Source organism: Protobothrops mucrosquamatus, unplaced genomic scaffold (assembly GCF_001527695.2).
Source record: "Protobothrops mucrosquamatus isolate PMUCROS unplaced genomic scaffold, P.Mucros_1.0 scaffold212, whole genome shotgun sequence".
Taxonomy (NCBI): domain Eukaryota; kingdom Metazoa; phylum Chordata; class Lepidosauria; order Squamata; family Viperidae; genus Protobothrops; species Protobothrops mucrosquamatus.
This window is the reverse complement of record NW_015386566.1, coordinates 1,318,473-1,326,287: the sequence shown is the minus strand read 5'-3', so window position 1 is coordinate 1,326,287 and position 7,815 is coordinate 1,318,473.

Sequence of the window (7,815 nt, the reverse complement as noted above, 5' to 3'; positions counted from 1 at the left end):
GACGTCCTTTTTCCCACTTTCCGCTTCCCATCCTCTCTTTTCCAAGCACCCCTCCCAGAGCGAGCCAGAAGCCTCAACTCCAGCCTCCCACAGCAGGCTGAGATAGGTGAGCCCGAGCGGCCGTCTGCTGCCGTCTCGGAAGATTCACCGCAGCAGCTCTTTCTCCCCGTCGCCTCCTCCTCCGCTCCCTGGGAACCTTTGCGCCAAAAGGCAGAAAGAAGAAAGTCCCAGAGAGGGAGAGAGTGGGGCGGGGGGTGGGGGTGGGAGAGCAGTCTTTTCCGAAGAGAGGAGAAGCCAGGACTGCAGAGTAGTCCATACCAGAGCTGGATGGGGGGCAGGGCCGGCGCATGTCTCGCCTTAAGCTCCACTCTTTAATCAAGCCCTGTGTTCTGTGCGCATGCGCGCGCACATTTTGCAGCTCCCATTTTTTTATTTTGCGAGGGAAACGGGTCCAAGTGGCTCTTTCACTGTCGCAGGTTGCCGACCCCTGGCCTAGGACAACACTGCGTGTGCCCACAGAGAGGGCTCTGCATGCCACCTGTGACACGCGTGCCATAGGTTCGCCACCATGGCCCTACAGAATCCATTATTAGGTCATCAAGCCAAATGTTTAACTGATCATTTGATGTATAATTTCTAAAATACCTCTATGTTCTTTGTCAGAACACGAATAAATAATTTCATGCCTTTATTAAGAAGACATACCTATGTCTACTATAAAGAGTTTTTAAAAATAGTGATAAATGTGATTAATGATTAATAGTGATAAAGATAGCATACATCTAGATTTTTGGCATATTAAAATGCTAACCTACTATTGAAAAAAGATTTCATGTATGCAATACCACTGTAAAATTTGTCAAATTCTCTTAAAAGCCCATCAGCTTGCAGGGATTTGCTTCATTTGAGGATCAATAATTTAGGACCTTAATGTGGGGCATCAAGTAATTTATTTTACTTACCTAGTAATTTTCTAAAGCCTCTCACTCACCAAACAACTTTGAGCATCTTATGGGGTAGAAACAATAAACAATAATAACCAAAGAATACATTAAAAGGTAACCATACTGGAAGAAATCCAGGTGAAGAGTTCAAAAATTCTTGCTTTAATATTATATTAACATTGTCACAACTGTAAGGCTTAACTAAACCAGGAAACAATCTACTGGTTTTCAGTGGGTTGCGTACAGTATGACATAGATTTAAAGAATTTTCAGTAAAGAAAAAAAAAATCAGGGACTTCCGGTTCCGGATTGCGGTGCTCGCAGCTGCGCAAGGAGACTGTTCTCTTTGCCAGCTGATTCTCCGCTGCCAGTAGACCCTTAATCGGGTCGAAAAGCCAATTGGAGGGGCGGCTACCAGTGAGGAGGTCCTCGTCGTCCTTGGGAGAGCGGCAGCTTCTTCCAAGGACCGAGATTGCTCCTTTGGGCCGACGGTGGAAAGAACGGCCAGTAAAATGGCCGTTCACCTTGCCGCTGAAACCAGAAGTCAGAAGAACATCTAAGCACAGGAACCACCGTGGCTGAGCCAGGTGAGACTTTTTAAATTCCCTCTCTTGGTTTTTCTTTTTTTTGTCCCTGTAAAAAGCACCTTTGAAATTATTTCCCTGCTCTGAGAAGGCGGCGTTGGTGAGTGTGGGAAAAAGAAGCTTATGGATTGAATTAATTTAAAGTGACTTTTTCTCTCTCTATTTTTCTTCTTTTTTTTCACTTTGGGGTCTTGGAAAACTTTTTAATATTGAATCTGCTATTGGACTTGAATTCTTTTTTTCTCTGTGTTTCCTGACTTGTTTATGAGATTCCTGGTCTATGGGAGAAGATTTTACATTGTACTGAGGACACCTTGTGGGAAAAGTTAAAATTGCAACTTTCCCTTTTTTCTGATGACTCAGATTGACCTTGACTTTCAGATTACCACAAAAGGAAAAATACAAAGAAAATTAACAGCTGTACTGGTGGGGGTGGACATTGATTAAATGTTTTCTGAACATAGCCTCTACTAAATGATACAGACTGTTTCTAATTATTTTTTGAAATGGAGCAACCCTTGGTTCAACTTGATTATAAACTTATACTGGAAAAACTTTACGAAGCTACTGATGAAATATGTTTGCAAATAAAAGAATTTACTATGGAAATAAAAAACAGAAACTCTGCTTTGAATCTACAAATTGACTCCCAGACCTTATCTGAGCACTCTATAGACCAAAAAAACAACAGAAGCCGGACTAACTAAAGGTAAAGAAGATTCCATCCTATTTCATATGCATGCGGATGAGATCTCTGAGGAATCAAAAAGGATTGCAAGTAAACCACTTACAACTTTAAAACCAATAGAAATGGACAGACAAATACAACGAGCTGAGAACTATGGTAGCCTGGATAAACAACTATCATCTACAAAGTTGGACATAACTGAGCCGGCTATTCAACAGTTTCAAATGTGGAGATTTGACTTTTCAAAACAACAAGGGACTACTTACAAAGGAGCTAGGTCTCTAAAACAGAAAAGAGGACATCTCTTTTGATTCAAAGGGTTCTACAAGGCATAAAGAGTGACTTGTTCATTGATATAGAAACCTTGTTATGGAAACCAGTTTGGCATAAAAGGAAAGCCAGAATAAGATTTAAGAATGTGACTTAAGGTTTTAGGTAATGGGTTTAAAAGGCTTATTAGATATGGATTGATTTATGGCTTAAGACAGTTAAATAAGAGGTTAGATTGAATAAAAATTAAGGTTTGAACTTAATAACTTGTTTTGTCTATGTATTAATATGTTTTGGATACAGTAACTTTGGGAGGACGTTAAAGAAATTTGATACAGATACTGAGGGATTGATTGTTAGATTAAAAAGAATAATAGAAATAGAAATGTATATTTTCTCTTTTCTTTTTTTTGGTTTTGTCTGTTTTTTTTCTTTGTTCTTTTTTTTCCCCTTTCTGATTTGAATTAATATTTTCTTTTCTTATTAGAATTGACAGTCATTTGTAATGGAAGAGGAATAAGAAAAAGGAAGAAATGATATTAATAAATGCTTATTGAATATGTTAAGGAAAAAGGTTATGGGGAGACCCCCGAAGTGTTAACTAGGTATTTAGATTAGAAATATGGAACACAGTAAGTGAAATAGTTAAACTCAACACAGGATTTGGATTTGTAGATTTATTTAGACGAAAGATTATTGAGGATTGCTATGACTGATTTAGTTGTATTGTAATATATCAATTTGAATATAATATGCATTAGAGGGAAAAGAGAGGTTTTTAATGATTTAATTTGAACTTTATGAATATGACTTTGTTTTGTGGACAATTGATTGCCCTGCCACCATGTTGTTTCTTAAGCACACGTTTGTAAAATGAAAAAACCAATAAAACTTGTTTAAAAAAGAAAAAAAAGAAAAAAATCAGGTTCATATCCTTCCGAATATAGTAAAAGTCAATTTTATAAATAAGTGAATATTAACATTTCCATTTCATACTGATTTTTTCCCTCGAGGCCAAAACACAAGATGTTTGTTGTTGCCATTCATTTAACTTACAGAATGGTCACTTAGGAGCACAGAAAGGAATGAAACTGAATTCTTGGTTATCTACTTTATGATGAAGAGGACAAACCTGCTTACAGAGGTCCCACTATAGCCGTCTTTGAGTTATGATCATAATGGAGCCTACTCATAGTTATCCATTGTTATGGCTGATTTTATGATGATTTTTGCAGCTGTCATAAATGTAGAAACCATGGTCATCAAACAAATGCCACAGTTGTTAAGCAGACTCATTGTTCACCATGCTGTAAATAACCATAAATGTGACCGAGTTTCTGAGCACCCGAAATATGATCATGTGAATCTGGATCATAAGTGCCTTTTTTCAGGTTGGTTGTAATTCTGGTCGTTGAGAACTACTGTATTACAACATTTATTTGCCATCTTGTGTGTATTAGAAAAAAAGCTGGAATTTTGACTCTTTTGACTGAGGAATATTTGTCTCTGGATTATTTTCACACTACTAGATAATTCAGTCAGACAGTGCCGGCTGGCAACCCCCAGGGAGAGGGCCTTCTCTGTTGGAGCCCCCTCCCTATGGAACGAATTACCCCCAGAGATCCGGGTCATTCCGGATCTTCCCTCCTTCCGCCGCGCCCTCAAGACATGGCTATTCCAGCTAGCGGGACTGGCCTAAGGGATATTTTAATTTGATTTTAATTCGATTTTAATTTGGTTTTTAACATAATTTTAAAAAGAAACGGCAAAAAAATCAATATTTCATTTTAATTGTATTTTAAACTTAGTATTTTGTATGGTTTGTCTGTTTTTTAACTTGCTGTAAGCCGCCCTGAGTCCGCCAGGAGAAGGGCGGGGTATAAATTTAATAAAACTAAAACTAAACTAAACTAAGCACACGTCCAGCCAAAATAATAATGAACATAAGCTTACATTTGTCCAATACTTACAAAAACACAGGCTAATAATAAGAAACATATGTTCCAGAGAAAAAGTGGGGGAACTGGTTATATTAAAAAAAGAAAAGGAGGCTACCTTGGCAAAAATCAGCTTGACTATTGAAGTGATTGTGGTGGGATGGTTAAGGAGGGCAATGATTGGCTCATTTTTCAGTAAGAAAATCTTGGGTTTCAGCATCAACCCTTTTTAATGAAGATCCTGAGGCAACATTGGGAAAATGATACGTTTTGATTCTGTCATCTGTCCATCTTCAAACACAATAAACTTGTAAGGAAAAAGTATGGCTGAATATAATCTGAATAAAATTGGTGTAGAAGCCATTACTCATTTTTTCCTTCATACTAACGTACTGTTACATCAAGTGTGATCTATGAAGATCACTGAATTTAATATTTGAACTATCTGAATATTTAATATTTACATAATGATCACAAGGGGTACATTCTTTTGGCTGCAATGTTTGTATTTTTCTGAATAGAATAGAATAGAATAGAATCTGGAAAGGACCTTGGAGGTCTTCTAGTCCAGCTCCCTGCTCAAACAGGAGAACCTATACCATTTCAGACAAGTGACAGTCTAGTTTCTTAAAAACCTCCAGTGATGGAGCGCCCACGATTTCTGAAGGCAAGCTGTTCCACTGGTTAATTGTTCTCACTGTTAAGAAGTATCTACTTAATTCCAGGTTACTTCTTTCTTTGCTTAGTTTCCAACCATTGTTTCTTATCCTGCCCTCTGGTGCTTTGGAGAATAATCTGACTCCCTCTTCTTTGTGGCAGCCCCTCAAATACTGGAATACTGCTATCATGTCACCCATTTCTTTTTTTCTTTAGAGTAGCCAAACCCAAGACCTGCAGCCATTCTTCATGTTTTAGTCTCCAGGCCTTTGATCATTTTAGTCTCCAGGCCTTTGATCATTTTAGTTCTCTGAACTTTTTCCCAAAGTCTCAACATCTTTTTTGTAATATGGTGACCAAAATTGGTTGCAGTATCCCAGGTGTGGTCTTACTAGGGTTTTATAAAGCGGTACTAATACTTCGTGTGATCTTGATTCTATGCCTCTGTTTATATAACCCAGGACTGTATTAGGTTTTTTGGCTGCTGCTGCAAACTGCTGGCTCATAGTCAAGGTCCCTCTCACAGTTACTGTTTTTGAGCCAGGTCTCGCCTGATCTGTACTTATACCTTTGATTTTTCCTGCCTAGGTGCAAATCTTTGCTTTTCTCCACATTAAAATTTATTTTGTTGGATAGGGCCCATTGTTCAAGTCTATCAAGATCTTTTTGGATCCTGAGCTTGTCTCCTGGAATGTTGGCCATTCCTGCCAGTTTAGTATCATCTGCAAATTTGATGAATTCCCCTTCTATTCCCTCATCTAAGTCATTTATGAAGATATTAAAGAGTACTCGGCCTAAGATGGAACCTTGTGGTACCCACCTGCTTACTTCTTCCATGTGGATGTAGTGCCATTGAGGACTACTCGCTGAGTACGATTTGTCAACCAGCTATGGATCCATCAGGTGGTGATGTTGTCTATCCCACTTTTTTCTAGCTTATTAAGCAGCAGGTTGTGGTCTATTTTGTCAAATGCCTTACTGAAATCTAAGTATACTATGTCCATAGCGTTTTGCTGATCTGCTAACTTAGTCACTTTATCAAAGAATGAAATAAGATTGGTTTAGCACAGTGGTTCTCAACCTTTTTAATGCCGCGACTCTAACCGGTCGTAAGTCGAGGACTAAACCGGTCGTAAGTCGAGGACTAAACCAGTCATACGTTGAGGACTAAACCAGTCGTAAGTCGAGGACTACCCAACCCGTCGTAAGTCGAGGACTTTCCCTGCCCGGGAACGCCGCGCATGCATGGTTCTGTCCCCTGCGCCGACCGAGGCGTAGCTGGCAAGGGCAGAGACGGAGCAGGCCGACCACCAGCTGGCCCAGCCCAAGGAAGGTAAGGCACCCACCGGAAAAGGGGGAAAAATGGCAGACAGCCTTGCTTGGCGACCCCGTGAAATGGTCGATCGACCCCAAATGGGGTCCCGACCCACAGGTTGAGAACCACTGGTTTAGCATGATCTGTTTTTGACAAACCCGTGCTGGCTAGTGGTTATAACTTTGTTTGCTTCTACTTGTTGCAGATCTGGTTTTTTATTATCTTTTCCAGGATCTTCCTTCTACCTCCCAAGGCTGAACAACAGTCACTGTCCCAGATTAAATGGCTTCTGGTTCACAAAGCTTAAACTGTAACAAACAAGCCAAGCTGTAACAAACAAACTGAACTGTTTCTGCAAGCCAACATTAAGAAAACGGTAAGAATAATCGAACTATTTTTGCCTTGCTCTTTTAGATAAGGGCCACATAAAATAGCTCAGGTTTGGTGTGGGTCGGAATGAACAAAGTATTTTTTCCTGATTGGGCAAGAGATAAAAATTTGAGAGCCAAATGACGGTCCCCTTGTGTTGAATCGCACATCTCCCCAGCTCACGCCGGTTGATGCAAGCGGGCCGCCAGAAAAGTAACGCGCGTCCGGACGGGAGTACTAGCGAGCAGCACAGAGGCTCTTTCTTCTCCTCCCTCCGGACACACGCATTTGTCGCCCTGACCACCTCTGGCCAGCGGAGGGAATCCGCGCCCGCTAGGTCGTACTTTCCAATCCTCCCACCGCCAGGACCCAATCGTGCCGCGAGGCTCCCTATTCGGTCCCCCCGGATCAATCGCGCTACGGCCTTTCCCTTCGGACCTTCGGCACGACCAACCAGCTCCAAGGGAAGCGAGTCTCCGGCGGCAAGCAAGTCCTTCCACCCTCCCGCTACCTCTTGCTCCTTGGCTCCGCCCTGCCGCAGCAGGCCCAGAGGCGGGACAAAGGAAGCGGCCCGCCCTCAACCTTTCCTCCCGCGCTCTCTTTCAGCACTGCAGAGGTAATCCGAGGAGGTACGAGCTTCTCGAGTCTCCCAGCATCAAAGGGCTGGAAGGGACCTTGGAGGTCTTCTAGCCCAACCCCTTGCCAAGGCAGGAGATTTATTGCATCCCGGATAAATGGCTGTCCAAAGTTTTCTTGAAGACTCTTCGATCGTGCTAGCCAGCCTATGGCTCCTTAGCCAGCGGCTTCGAAGCCTGTTTCAGCTGTAGCAGTGGTCGGACACGCCAAAGGCGGACTGGATTGGGTTGCAACTGAGAAAACGACGCGCTTCTCCTCCAATATTCTCCCCACAATCCGCCAGTGCTTTTTTTTAAAGGAATTGGGGGGAGAAACTAGAATTTTTTTCTGAGGGTTTTTTTTCAGATTATTCAAGCCTGAATAAACTAAGGCTGACTGCCTCATATGAAATAACGATTCTTCTGTGATAAGAGTA